Consider the following 16557-nt stretch of genomic DNA (forward strand, 5'->3'; position numbering starts at 1 on the left):
CTTGGGAATCTCTGCCAGCAGACTTTCAGATTATGGCCCTTGACGGAAAGAAGAACCAGACACATCCTCATCTGCTACGTCACATTGCACAGATGCATATAGAAGCAAACATGGCATCCGACAGCTTCACTTACTTCACGGATGGGTCAGTAGACCAGCAGGGACAGGAAACCGGAGCTGCAGTTAAAGCAGGAAACTCTGTATATAGTTGGAGGCTCTCAAATGGGTGTTCGACTTTACAGACTGAGATGCTAGCCATTCAAAAGGCTTTGGAACATGCTCTTGCTGAACACCGCCAACATGTTATCGTCCATACAGATTCGAGAACCGCCATTGAAACCTTGCAACAGGAACACATATGTGATAACATCCATCTGATCACCAATGTCTTATCATTCATGCAAACACTCCACCGACAAGGCCGACGGGTGCTTATCAACTGGGTGCTAAGTCATGTGGGACTATTAGGTAATGACATTGCAGACGAAGCTGCAAAACTTGCTACTAAGAGGAGGAATGTAGACATTTACATACCACCGAGTCTCTCCCAGATGAAGAAAGTGATTCGAAACAGAGCAATGCGAAGGCTGTACAGTGACCACAACACAGCAGTTGCAACATCAGGATCTGCGGGTTGGTACAAGAATTCCACCAACTAAGAACCACTTAGTTTGATGAAAGGGGGGCAGTAGAACAACAGAAGTGCACTTACATCGCATCAGGCTTGGATACCCATGTGCATGGGAAATAGGCTTACGGGTTCCGGAAGGTGAGAGGAAATGTCAACACTGTGGAGAAATGCCCGACAGACCACTGGAACATTATCTAACACAGTGCACAGTTACAAACCCGTTAAGATTTCACCTTCGATTCGACAGAGCAGAGGAAGTTGTTAAACACATATGGCAAAATCTTACTGAAGCGACCATACGGGTCATACACACTCATCCTCCGCCCAGGTAAACCAGAAACGAGCATCACTTAGTGGGCCAGCCAGAGGCTTAGGGCCCGCGCAGGATTATCCCTGCTAAAATGAAAAAAAAAAAAAAAAAAAAAAACCTGTGTGACACGAAGAAGGAGAAGACCACCTCTCCGTTTTCTTTAAAGTTCCTCAAATGGAACGGATGAGAAACAAGAGAGACAAAAAGTACTTCAGTACTAAAACAGATCCCACTACAATGGATTTAAATGGCTTTCACAAGGAAATTTGAAAAAAAAAACAATTAAAATTCCCAGCAATATGTGGAGTCATTCGGTATTTGTCACACTTTGTAATTAATATCAAGTTTGTGAAAGGGACACATGTACAAGCGATAATAATGTAATATTAAGAAATGTATAAACTTTCAAATGGAAACCTCAGCGCAGTTCCTACTCTTTATAAGGAATATCAACTCTGGGGTACACTTTTAAAAGAAAACTCTCACGTCTTACAACCACGACCAACGGATCTTAAAAACTTTATCAAACTCTAAGCTTACTCAGAAGTACTCAGAAGAATCCTTCATTCCTACATTCACCGAGAGATATATAAGCAGTAGAATTCTTACTTGTAATCAACATATACGTATATTTCACTAACAATTCTGAGATTTAGAGCAGAGGTTGGCTTTTTGAAACCAGTCTGAGACGTGTGGATTCTGCCTGAACTACCAACACGGAGTCAACCAGCCACTCACGCAAACTATGCAAATTAAAACACTGATCACTTGGGCATCGTTAAGCCCAGGCAGACATCGGCCAACTCTACAAAGACACTCATCAGTTATATATATATATATATAATATATATATATATATATATATATATATATATATATATATATATATATATATATATATATATATATATATATATATAGTATATATATATACTATATATATATAGTGGTGGGTAGTATACTCTAGTATACTCATGGTGGGTAGTATACTCTACCCACCATGAGAGTAAGGACAAGACAAGAACATATCGATGCCAACACAGAAGACAATGTCCAACATAACAGGCCAATTACACTTGATTAATCTTTGTGTTTAGATAGGAGATGCCTCGTATGGGCCAATAAGCCTTCTGCAGCCCCTATGTTTATCCCTTATGTATCCCCCCATGTTTTCACCTTCATTGTATTATCACCTGACCTAATGCGGGTATAAAATCAACTAGTATTGTAAGATCTGTTCACTTGAGAATGAACCATGGAGGTTCGAAACGTCGTGCAAATTATACAAATAAGTGTAATACACTCTATAGTAAATCACTTCTTTTCTTCACCTTAAAAGTACGAAAATGAGTTTTGGAGAACTCCTATTTCAATTAAGCCCTGATGCTAAGAAAATAGTTAGAGGGATAGAAGCCCTAAACCAGAAAATAATAAATACAGAATATATATATATATATATATATATATATATATATATATATATATATATATATATATATATATATATATATATATATATATATATATATATATATATATATATATATATATATATATATATATATATATATATTAGTATATTTTGGTAGCAGTCTTTCCTGTAGACATATATTATTAAATATGACCGAAAAAGTAAGATTAATAATTCTAACACGAATTTTCTCATTCTTTCGTACATTTCTTTTCACTGTTGGAGGTAAATCAAAAATCAATTCTCCAAAATTCATTTTTATTTCTAGTCTGACGCGACACGAGCGCGTTTCGTAAAACTTATTACATTTTCAAAGACTTTAGTTTACAAATACACAACTGAATAGAACTTACGCATCTCTGATTTTATATCTACATTTGAGTGAGGTGTAAGGGGTGATGTGGCATTAATCAACACAAGACAGAACAAGAGGTGGCATTAATAGGGTATTAATTACATCAACACAAGACAGAACAAGGGGTGGCATTAATAGGGTATTAATTTCATCAACACAAGACAGAACACGAAACAATGGGTATTGAATAGAAGTGTTTGTAGAAAGCCTATTGGTCCATATTTCTTGATGCTTCTATATTGGAGCGGAGTCTTGAGGTGGGTAGAATATAGTTGTGCAATAACTGGGTGTTGATTGCTGGTGTTGACTTCTTGATGTGTAGTGCCTCGCAAACGTCAAGCCGCCTGCAATCGCTGTATCTATCGATGATTTCTGTGTTGTTTACTATGATTTCTCTGGCGATGGTTTGGTTGTGGGAAGAGATTATATGTTCCTTAATTAAGCCCTGTTGCTTATGCATCGTTAAACGCCTAGAAAGAGATGTTGTTGTCTTGCCTATATACTGGGTTTTTTGGAGCTTACAGTCCCCAAGAGGGCATTTGAAGGCATAGACGACGTTAGTCTCTTTTAAAGCGTTCTGTTTTGTGTCTGGAGAGTTTCTCATGAGTAGGCTGGCCGTTTTTCTGGTTTTATAATAAATCGTCAGTTGTATCCTCTGATTTTTGTCTGTAGGGATAACGTTTCTATTAACAATATCTTTCAGGACCCTTTCCTCCGTTTTATGAGCTGTGGAAAAGAAGTTCCTGTAAAATAGTCTAATAGGGGGTATAGGTGTTGTGTTAGTTGTCTCTTCAGAGGTTGCATGGCTTTCCACTTTCCTTCTAATGATGTCTTCGACGAAACCATTGGAGAAGCCGTTGTTGACTAAGACCTGCCTTACCCTACAGAGTTCTTCGTCGACTTGCTTCCATTCTGAGCTGTGGCTGAGAGCACGGTCGACATATGCGTTAACAACACTCTTCTTGTACCTGTCTGGGCAGTCGCTGTTGGCATTTAGGCACATTCCTATGTTCGTTTCCTTAGTGTAGACTGCAGTGTGGAAACCTCCGCTCTTTTCCATGACTGTTACATCTAGAAAGGGCAGCTTCCCATCCTTTTCCATCTCGTAAGTGAAACGCAGCACGGAACTCTGCTCAAATGCCTCCTTTAGCTCCTGCAGATGTCTGACATCAGGTACCTGTGTAAAAATGTCGTCAACATACCTGCAGTATATGGCCGGTTTCAAGTTCATGTCGACTAAGACTTTTTGTTCGATGGTACCCATGTAGAAGTTTGCAAACAGGACACCTAGGGGAGAACCCATGGCGACCCCATCTACTTGCTTATACATGTGCCCATCCGGGCTCAAGAAGGGTGCCTCTTTAGTACAAGCTTGGAGTAGTTTCCTCAGAATATTTTCTGGTATGTCAAGAGGAGTACAGGCTGGATCACGAGAAGAAGCAAAACTTATTGCAGAAGGAGGAAAGAATCGAGGCAATTACAGAAGCACCATACTGTCCCCCGAGCTTAAAGCGGCAGCTAAAAGCCTTCGTGAGAACAAGGAGATAGTTGTCAGGAGAGGTGACAAGTCGCCAATATATGTCATTCTTAAAAAAGACGATTATCTGGCGAAAATGAACATCATACTCTCTGACCAAACTAAGTTCCAAAGGGTAACGAAGGACACTACAGCCGAATTAAAAGCAAATGTCAACAAACTGATCGAAACTGTGAACGCCAAGAAATCCGGACTCCACCTGCCAAAGATCATTGGGGAATATAAACCTGGATATGCGTATGGAAATGTCAAGACACACAAGCCTGGAAACCCACTTCGGCCAATCATCTGCCAGATACCCACACCCACGTACAGACTGGCGAAGCGACTCAACGGCCTGCTGACTCCTTATGTTCCTTGCGCCTTCAGCCTGAAGTCTCCAAAGGAATTTGTTGACTTACTGCGGGGCACACGGGCCACAGGGATAAGAGCCTCGTTGGACGTAGAATCGCTGTTTACCAACGTACCTGTGGACGAGACAATCGGAATGATAGCCGACAGAGTGTATCGTGATCCAGCCTGTACTCCTCTTGACATACCAGAAAATATTCTGAGGAAACTACTCCAAGCTTGTACTAAAGAGGCACCCTTCTTGAGCCCGGATGGGCACATGTATAAGCAAGTAGATGGGGTCGCCATGGGTTCTCCCCTAGGTGTCCTGTTTGCAAACTTCTACATGGGTACCATCGAGCAAAAAGTCTTAGTCGACATGAACTTGAAACCGGCCATATACTGCAGGTATGTTGACGACATTTTTACACAGGTACCTGATGTCAGACATCTGCAGGAGCTAAAGGAGGCATTTGAGCAGAGTTCCGTGCTGCGTTTCACTTACGAGATGGAAAAGGATGGGAAGCTGCCCTTTCTAGATGTAACAGTCATGGAAAAGAGCGGAGGTTTCCACACTGCAGTCTACACTAAGGAAACGAACATAGGAATGTGCCTAAATGCCAACAGCGACTGCCCAGACAGGTACAAGAAGAGTGTTGTTAACGCATATGTCGACCGTGCTCTCAGCCACAGCTCAGAATGGAAGCAAGTCGACGAAGAGCTCTGTAGGGTAAGGCAGGTCCTAGTCAGCAACGGCTTCTCCAATGGTTTCGTCGAAGACATCATAAGAAGGAAAGTGAAAAGCCATGCAACCTCTGAAGAGACAACTAACACAACACCTATACCCCCTATTAGACTATTTTACAGGAACTTCTTTTCCACAGCTCATAAAACGGAGGAAAGGGTCCTGAAAGATATAGTTAATAGAAACGTTATCCCTACAGACAAAAATCAGAGGATACAACTGACGATTTATTATAAAACCAGAAAAACGGCCAGCCTACTAATGAGAAACTCTCCAGACACAAAACAGAACGCTTTAAAAGAGACTAACGTCGTCTATGCCTTCAAATGCCCTCTTGGGGACTGTAAGCTCCAAAAAATCCAGTATATAGGCAAGACAACATCTCTTTCTAGGCGTTTAACGATGCATAAGCAACAGGGCTCCATTAAGGAACATATAATCTCTTCCCACAACCAAACCATCGCCAGAGAAATCCTAGTAAACAACACAGAAATCATCGATAGATACAGCGATAGCAGGCGGCTTGACGTTTGCGAGGTACTACACATCAAGAAGTCAACACCAGCAATCAACAGCCAGTTATTGCACAACTATATTCTACCCACCTCAAGACTCCGCTCCAATATAGAAGCATCAAGAAATATGGACCAATAGGCTTTCTACAAACACTTCTATTCAATACCCATTGTTTCGGGTTCTGTCTTGTGTTGATGAAATTAATACCCTATTAATGCCACCCCTTGTTCTGTCTTGTGTTGATGAAATTAATACCCTATTAATGCCACCTCTTGTTCTGTCTTGTGTTGATTAATGCCACATCACCCCTTACACCTCACTCAAATGTAGATATAAAATCAGAGATGCGTAAGTTCTATTCAGTTCTGTATTTGTAAACTAAAGTCTTTGAAAATGTAATAAGTTTTACGAAACGCACTCGTGTCGCGTCAGACTAGAAATAAAAATGAATTTTGGAGAATTGATTTTTGATTTAAATCCAACAGTGAAAAGAAATGTACGAAAGATTGAGAAAATTCGTGTTAGAATTATTAATCTTACTTTTTCGGTCATATTTAATATATATATATATATATATATATATATATATATATATATATATATATATATATATATATATATATATATATATATATATATATATATATATATATATATTAGTATATTTTGGTAGCAGTCTTTCTTGTAGACATATATTATTAAATATGACTCCGTGGTGTAGTGGTAAGACACTCGCCTGGCGTTCCGCGAGCGCTATGTCATGGGTTCGTATCCTGGCCGGGGAGGATTTACTGGGCGCAATTCCTTAACTGTAGCCTCTGTTTAACGCAACAGTAAAATGTGTACTTGGATGAAAAAACGATTCTTCGCGGCAGGGGATCGTATTCCAGGGACCATAGGATTAAGGACTTGCCCGAAACGCTACGCGTACTAGTGGCTGTACAAGAATGTAACAACTCTTGTATATATCTCCAAAAAAAAAAAAAAAAAAAAAAAAAAATTACCGAAAAAGTAAGATTAATAATTCTAACACGAATTTTCTCGATCTTTCGTACATTTCTTTTCACTGTTGGTGGTAATTCAAAAATCAATTATATATATATTGCATAGTCCAAAATTATGCATCATCCAAAATTCATTTTTATTTCTAGTCTGACGCGACACTTGAGCCGTTTCGTAAAACTTATTACATTTTCAAAGACTTTAGTTTACACATACACAACTGAATAGAACTTACACATCTCCGATTTGTTTATATGTACATTTGAGTGAGGTGGATGGGGTGAGGTGGTATTTAATAGGGTATTAATTTCATCAACACAAGACAGAACACGAAACAATGGGTATTGAATGGAAGTGATTGTAGAAAGCCTATTGGTCCATATTTCTTGATGCTTCTATATTGGAGCGGAGTCTTGAGGTGGGTAGAATGTAGTTGTGCATTAATTGGCTGTTGATTGCTGGTGTTGACTTTTTAATGTGTAGTGCCTCGCAAACGTCAAGCCGCCTGCTATCGCTGTATCTATCGATGATTTCTGTGTTGTTTACTAGGATTTCTCTGGCGATGGTTTGGTTGTGGGAAGAGATTATATGTTCCTTAATGGAGCCCTGTTGCTTATGCATCGTTAAATGCCTAGAAAGAGATGTTGTTGTCTTGCCTATATACTGTTTTTTTTTGGAACTTACAGTCCCCAAGAGGGCATTTGAAGGCATAGACGACGTTGGTATCTTTTAAAGCGTTCTGCTTTGTGTCTGGAGAGTTTCTCATGAGTAGGCTGGCCGTTTTTCTGGTTTTATAGTAAATCGTCAGTTGTATCCTCTGATTTTTGTCTGTAGGGATAACGTTTCCATTAACAATATCTTTCAGGGCCCTTTCCTCCGTTTTATGACCTGTGGAAAAGAAGTTCCTGTAAAATAGTCTAATAGGGGGTATAGGTGTTGTGTTAGTTGTCTCTTCAGAGGTTGCATGGCGTTTCACTTTCCTTCTTATGATGTCTTCGACAAAACCATTGAAGAAGCCGTTGTTGACTAGGACCTGCCTTACCCTACAGAGTTCTTCGTCGACTTGCTTCCATTCTGAGCTGTGGCTGAGAGCACGGTCGACATATGCGTTAACAACACTCCGCTTGTACCTGTCTGGGCAGTCGCTGTTGGCATTTAGGCACATTCCTATGTTCTTGACATACCAGAAAATATTCTAAGGAAACTACTCCAAGCTTGTACTAAAGAGGCACCCTTCAAGTAGTTCATGAAAACAAGTAATTAATGAAAACTTGACTTATTAGGCAAATCGGGCCTTGCATAGTAGGCCGAGAAGTGCGTTCTGGCTACTAGGTACGACATATATATATATATATATATGTATATATATATATATATATATATATATATATATATATATATATATATATATATATATATATATATATATATATATATATATATATATATATATGTATGCAATTGACGATCACAAAACACTGATCATTTTATGCGGAAAATCCACAAAGAAATATGAAATGAGGTGAACGTTTCGGCTCTGTTAAAGCCTTTGTCAACACCAGACTGACTGATTTGGTCAGTCTGGTGTTGACAAAGGCTTTAACAGAGCCGAAACGTTCACCTCATTTCATATTTCTTTGTGGATTTTCCGCATACATATATATATATATATATATATATATATATATATATATATATATATATATATATATATATATATATATATATATATATATATATATATATATATTAATAATTCTAACACGAATTTTCTCGATCTTTCTTATGTTTCTTTTCACTGTTGATGGTAATTGAAAAATCAATTCTCTAAAATTCATTTTTGAATTCATTTAAATAAAAATAAAAAATGAATTTTGGAGAATTGACTTTTCAATTACCATCAACAGTGAAAAGAAACATAAGAAAGATCGAGAAAATTCGTGTCTGAATTATAAATCTTACTTTTTCGGTCATATTTAATAATATATGTCTACAGGAAAGACTGCTACCAAAATATACTTATATATATATATATATATATATATATATATATATATATATATATATATATATATATATATATATATATATATATATATATATATATACATATATATATATATATATATATATATATATATATATATATATATATATATATATATATATATATATATATATGAATATATATGGGACACCTTTGCACACCCTCAACACCGACCACAAGTCCCAAACGACCACAAGCAGTTCCACTGGGATAGCCCCATAATGAAAAAGACTATCACAGCAATGATTGACAACGCTGATGCTGAAAACAAAGCCCGCCTCCTAGCGGTAACAGCACCACATGCCGGGGATTTTTTATTTGCTATGCCCAATGCAGCCCTGGGAACTCGCCTCAGTCTTGACGCTCGCCGTATTGGAATTGCCCTTCGCCTTGCCGCCCCCATCCTCACCGAACATAGGTGCATCTGCGGAACTGTGATGGCAGACCAATATGGTCGTCATGGTCTGGTATGTCGTAAATCACAGGGTAAAATTGCAAGACATGAAGAAGTCAACGACATCATCAAGAGAAGCCTCGCCACAGCCCGCTGCCCGGCACAAAGAGAACCACACTTATCCAGACCTAACGACCCTCAAAAGCGCCCAGATGGGGTCACCTTGCTACCTTGGATGGATGGTAAGCAAGTGGTGTGGGATTACACGTTCGCTGCTACACTGGCCAGTACCTACCTCCACTACAGCACACGTGAAAGCGGTGGTGCTGCTTCTTTCAGGGAATCGCAGAAAATTATTAAATACAGAGGTCTGGCACACTGCTACAGCTTTGTTCCGATCGGCTCGGAGACCCTCGGTTCGTGGGGAAAATATGCATTAAAGTTCCTGAAGGAATTGGGGGACAAATTGATCAGCGCTACAAAAGAACAGAGAGCAAAAACTTTCTTGTACCAGCGCCTCAGTGTTGCGATTCAGAGGGGAAATACCTGTTACGTGTTGGGCACTAGTCCAACTTCAGAGGAATTCGAAGAAGTGTTTCACTTGCAACAATGATCGAACCCGTGTGTGACATTCATCAATGTTTCCCATACACATAGTATATATATATATATATATATATATATATATATATATATATATATATATATATATATATATATATATATATATATATATATATATATATATATATATATATATATATATATATATATATATATATATATATATATATATATATATATATATATATATATATATATATATATATATATATATATATATATATATATATATATATATATATATATATATATATATATATATATATATATATATATATATATATATATATATATATATATATATATATATATATATATATATATATATATATATATATATATATATATATATATATATATATATATATATATATATATATATATATATATATATATATATATATATATATATATATATATATATATATATATATACTAGTATGTTTTGGTAGCAGTCTTTCTTGTAAAAATATATTATTAAATATGACCGAAAAAGTAAGATTAATAATTCAAACACGAATTTTCTCAATATTTCTTATGATTCTTTTCACTGTCGATGGTAACTGAAAAATCAATTCTCCAAATTCATTTTTATTTCTAGTCTGACGCGACACTTGAACGCGTTTCGTAATAACTTATTACATTTTCAAAGACTTTAGTTTATACGCACACAACTATAACCTGCAAACACTAAACAGAGTTCTACTATGCTATCATTTAAATAGCTTTCATCTTATATACCAGCATTTGGGTGAGGTGATATGTTACAACAGTTTTTGATGAGGTGCACATAACTTTCAACACAAGAGAGAGCAAACTTTCAACACAAGACAGAACACGGTGCAATGAGTATAAATTGTGAAAATTAAAGGGAAGAATGGAAGTAACTGCAAATGGCCTATTGGCTCATATTTCTTGAAGCTTTTATATTGGTGCGGAGTCTTGAAGTGGGTACAATATAGTTGTGCATTAATTGACTGTTGATTGCCGGTGTTGACTACTCGATGTGTAGTGCCTCGTTGATGTCAAGATGCCTGCTATCGCTGTATCTATCGATGATTTCTGTGTTGTTTGTTAAGACTTCTCTGGTGATGGTCTGGCTGTGAGAAGAGATTATATGTTACTTAATGGAGCTCTGTTGCTTATGCATCGTTAATCGCCTAGAAAGAGATGTTGTTGTTTTGCCTATATACTAAGTTCTTTGAGGTTTACAGTCCCCAAGTGGTTATTTGAAGGCATAGACGACGTTGGTCTCTTTTAAAGCGTTCTGCTTTGTGTCTGGAAAGTTTCTCATGAGTAGGTTGGGCGTTTTCTTGGTTTTATAGTAAATCGTCAATTGTATCTTCTGATTTTTGTCTGTAGGGATAACGTTCCTATTAACACCATCTTTCAGGACCCTTTCCTCCGTTTTATGAGCTGTGGAAAAGAAGTTCCTGTAAAATAGTCTAATAGGGGGTACAGGTGTTGTGTTAGTTGTCTCTTCAGAGGTTGCATGGCGTTTCACCTTCCTTCTTATGATGTCTTCAACCAAACTATTGTGAAGCCGTATTTGGCTAGAACCTGCCCTACCCTATAGAGTTCTTCAACGACTTGCTTCCATCCTGAGCTGTGGCTGAGAGCACGGTCGACATAAGCGTTAACAACACTCCTCTTGTACCTGTCTGGGCAGTCACTGTTGGCATTGAGGCACATTCTATGTTTGATTCCTTAGTGTAGACTGCAGTGTGGAAACCTCCGCTTCTTTCCATGACTGTTACATCTAGAAAGGGCAGCTTCCCATCCTTCTTCATCTCGTAAGTGAAATGCAACACAGATTTCCGCTCAAATGCCTCTTTCAGCTCTTGCAGATGTTTGACATCAGGTACCTGTGTGAAAATGTTGTCAACATATTTGCAGTATATGGCCGGTTTCAAGTTCATGTCGACTAAGACCTTCTGTTTGATGGAACCCATGTAGAAGTTCGCAAAAAGGACACCTAGGGGAGAACCCATGGCGACCACATCTACTTACATATACATGTGCCCATCTGGGCTCAAGAAGGGTGACCCTTTAGTACAAGCTTGGAGTAGTTTCCTTAGAATGTTTTCTGATATGTCAAGAGGAGTACAGGCCGGATCACGATACACTCTGTCCGCTATCATCCCGATTGTTTCATCCACAGGTACGTTGGTAAACAGTGATTCTACGTCCAACGAGGCTCTTATCCCTGTGGCCCGTGTACCCCGCAGTAAGTCAACAAATTCCTTTGGAGACTTCAGGCTGAAGGCGCAAGGGACATAAGGGGTCAGCAAGCCGTTGAGTCGCTTTGCCAGTCTGTACGTGGGTGTGGGTAACTGGCTGATGATTGGCCGAAGTGGGTTTCCAGGCTTGTGTGTCTTGAAATTTGCATACGCATTCACAGGTTTGTATTCCCTAATAATCTTTGGCAGGTGAAGTCCCGATTTCTTGGCGTTCACATTTTCGATCAATCTGTTAACTTTTGCTTTCAATTCGGCTGTAGTGTCCTTCGTTACCCTTTGGAATTTAGTTTGGTCAGAGAGTATGAGGTTCATTTTCGCCAGATATTCATCTTTTTTTAAGAATGACGTATATTGGCGACTTGTCACTTCTCCTGACGACTATCTCCTTGTTCTCACGAAGGCTCTTAGCTGCCTCTTTGAGCTCGGGGACAGTATGGTGCTTCTGTAGTTGCCTCGAATCTTTCCTCCTTCTGCAATAAGTTTTGCTTGTAAGGTGTCTTTGGTGGTGACCTTCTTTTGTGTCTCGAGGTCGAATATGTCATCCAACAGGATCTCCAACTCCACTTTCCGGGTCATCTCACTTGGTCTGGACATAACGTGACAGTTTATACCCAGATTTATGAGAGTGACTTGGTCCTCAGTGAGGTTGATTACAGCAAGGTTCAGGAAGCCGTCTCTTGGTCATGGAATCGCCATAGGTCCTCTATAAAATGTTGTTAGTTTCTTGATTATCCTGGTTGGATAATCCAAAGACTAAAGTCTTTGAAAATGTAATAAGTTATTACGAAATGCGTTTAAGTGTCGCGTCAGACTAGAAATAAAAATGAATTTTGGAGAATTAATCTTTCAATTACCATCGACAGTGAAAAGAAACATAAGAAATATTGAGAAAATTCGTGTTAGAATTTTAATCTTACTTTTTCGGTCACATTTAGTAATATATATATATATATATATATATATATATATATATATATATATATATATATATATATATATATATATATATATATATATATATATATTTGTATATATATATATATATATATATATATATATATATATATATATATATATATATATATATATATATATATATATATATATATATATATATATATATATATATATATATGTCGTACCTAGTAGCCAGAACTCACTTCTCAGCCTACTATTCAAGGCCAGATTTGCCTAATAAGCCAAGTTTTCCTGAATTAATATATTTACTATAATTTTGTTCTTATGAAATGATAAAGCAACCCTTTTCTCTATGTATGAGGTCAATTTATTTTTATTGGAGTTAAAATTAACGTAGATATATGACCGAACCTAACCAACCCTACCTAACCTAACCTAACCTATATTTATAGGTAAGGTTAGGTTAGGTAGCCAAAAAAAGCTAGGTTAGGTTAGGGTAGGTAGGTTAGGTAGACGAAAAAACATTAATTCATGAAAACTTGGCTTATTAGGCAAATCGGGCCTTGAATAGTAGGCTGAGAGGTGCGTTCTGGCTACTAGGTACGACATATATATATATATATATATATATATATATATATATATATATATATATATATATATATATATATATATATATATATATATATATATATATATATATATATATATATATATTGGTGTATACTGGCAGCAGGTTTTCTTTCAAACATGTTTCATTGAATATGACCGCATATTCTGTATTTATTATTTTCTGGTTTAGGGCTTCTATCCCTCTATTTTCTTAGCATCAGGGCTTAATTGAAATAGGAGTTCTCCAAAACTCATTTTCGTACTTTTAAGGTGAAGAAAAGAAGTGATTTACTATAGAGTGTATTACACTTATTTGTATAATTTGCACGACGTTTCGAACCTCCATGGTTCATTCTCAAGTGAACAGATCTTACAATACTAGTTGATTTTATACCCGCATTAGGTCAGGTGATAATACAATGAAGGTGAAAACATGAGGGGATACATAAGGGTACATAAGATAGATACATAAGCCCTTTTTACCAACGTCCCAGTCGACACAACCATAGGAATGATACTGGACAGAGTATACAGAGACGAGAGCACCCCCAAATTAGACATACCTGAGCCACACTTGAAAAGTCTTCTCGAAGCATGTACAAAGGAAGCCCCTTTCATCAGTCCACAAGGAGACATGTATTTACAAATAGACGGAGTAGCAATGGGCTACCCCTTAGGAGTTTTATTTGCTAATTTTTATATGGGAACCATCGAAGATAGGGTCTTCAGTAGCAGACAAAAACCAACTGTATACTGCCGTTATGTAGATGACATATTCGTAATAGTAAAAGACTCAGATGAACTAATTGACCTAAAAAGACACCTAGAGAGAGAGTCAGTACTCCGATTTACACATGAAAATAGTGAAAATAACAGTCTGCCATTCTTGGATGTACTAATAACAAAAACAGGAACCTCTTTAAGCACCAACGTATATACCAAGCCCACCAACATAGGATTATGCCTGAACGGTAGAAGTGAGTGCCCCCAAAGATACAAAGCCAGTGTTCTCAATGCTTATATTCGTCGAGCGCTTACCCACTGCTCTGAATGGAGCAACGTGAGTAGAGAGTTTGAAAGAGTAACTCAGGTATTGGTGAACAACGGATATAGCAACGCGGAAATAAACGCTGCTATAAGAAGACACTTGGACCGTTGGTATAATTCAGAACCTAGAACAGAAACCACAACACCCCCAATAAAATTATATTACAAATCAACCATGCACAGTGAACATATAAAAGAGGAAAGAATAATGAAAGAAATAATCCGTAAAGGAGTAAAAAGCACTACTCCTAACCAAAACATAAACCTGATAATATTCTACAAAACCAAGAAGACTTCCGAACTCCTTATCAAAAACAGCCCGAAGCCGACGGAGAACCCTCTACAGCAGTCAAGCGTTGTATACATGTACACTTGCCCCCACGAAGGATGTAACCTTCAATGTAAGTACATAGGTATGACGTCGACCAAGCTGACGAGGCGTTTGACATGCCATCTTCAATCTGGTGCCCCTAGGAATCACATGAGACAAGCCCATGACATTACTCTAACAAGAGAAATGTTGAACAAGAATACTTGCATAATAGACAAAACCCAAGATTCAAGAAGATTACAAATTCTTGAGGCAATTCACATAAGAATAGAGCGACCTACCATGAACACCCAAATCACGGAACTATTTACTCTACCCACCATGAGAGTAAGGACAAGACAAGAACATATCGATGCCAACACAGAAGACAATGTCCAACATAACAGGCCAATTACACTGGATTAATCTTTGTGTTTGGATAGGAGATGCCTCGTATGGGCCAATAAGCCTTCTGCAGCCCCTATGTTTATCCCTTATGTATCCCCTCATGTTTTCACCTTCATTGTATTATCACCTGACCTAATGCGGGTATAAAATCAACTAGTATTGTAAGATCTGTTCACTTGAGAATGAACCATGGAGGTTCGAAACGTCGTGCAAATTATACAAATAAGTGTAATACACTCTATAGTAAATCACTTCTTTTCTTCACCTAAAAAGTACGAAAATGAGTTTTGGAGAACTCCTATTTCAATTAAGCCCTGATGCTAAGAAAATAGTTAGTGGGATAGAAGCCCTAAACCAGAAAATAATAAATACAGAATATATATATATATATATATATATATATATATATATATATATATATATATATATATATATATATATATATATATATATATATATATATATATATATATATATATATATATATATATATATATATATATATATATATATATATATATATATATATATATATATATATATATATATATATATATATATATATATATATATATATATATATATATATATATATATATGTCGTACCTAGTAGCCAGAACGCACTTCTCAGCCTACTATGCAAGGCCCGATTTGCCTAATAAGCCAAGTTTTCATGAATTAATGTTTTTTCGACTACCTAACCTACCTAACCTAACCTAACTTTTTCGGCTACCTAGCCTAACCTAACCTATAAAGATAGGTTAGGTTAGGTTAGGTAGTGTGGGTTAGGTTCGGTCATATATCTACGTTAATTTTAACTCCAATAAAAAAAAATTACCTCATACATAATGAAATGGGTAGCTTTATCATTTCATAAGAAAAAAATTAGAGAAAATATATTAATTCATGAAAACTTGGCTTATTAGGCAAATCGGGCCTTGCATAGTAGGCTGAGAAGTGCGTTCTGGCTACTAGGTACGACATATGTATATATATATATATATATATATATATATATATATATATATATATATATATATATATATATATATATATATAT

This window comes from Procambarus clarkii, chromosome 4 (genome assembly GCF_040958095.1).
Source record: "Procambarus clarkii isolate CNS0578487 chromosome 4, FALCON_Pclarkii_2.0, whole genome shotgun sequence".
NCBI lineage: Eukaryota > Metazoa > Arthropoda > Malacostraca > Decapoda > Cambaridae > Procambarus > Procambarus clarkii.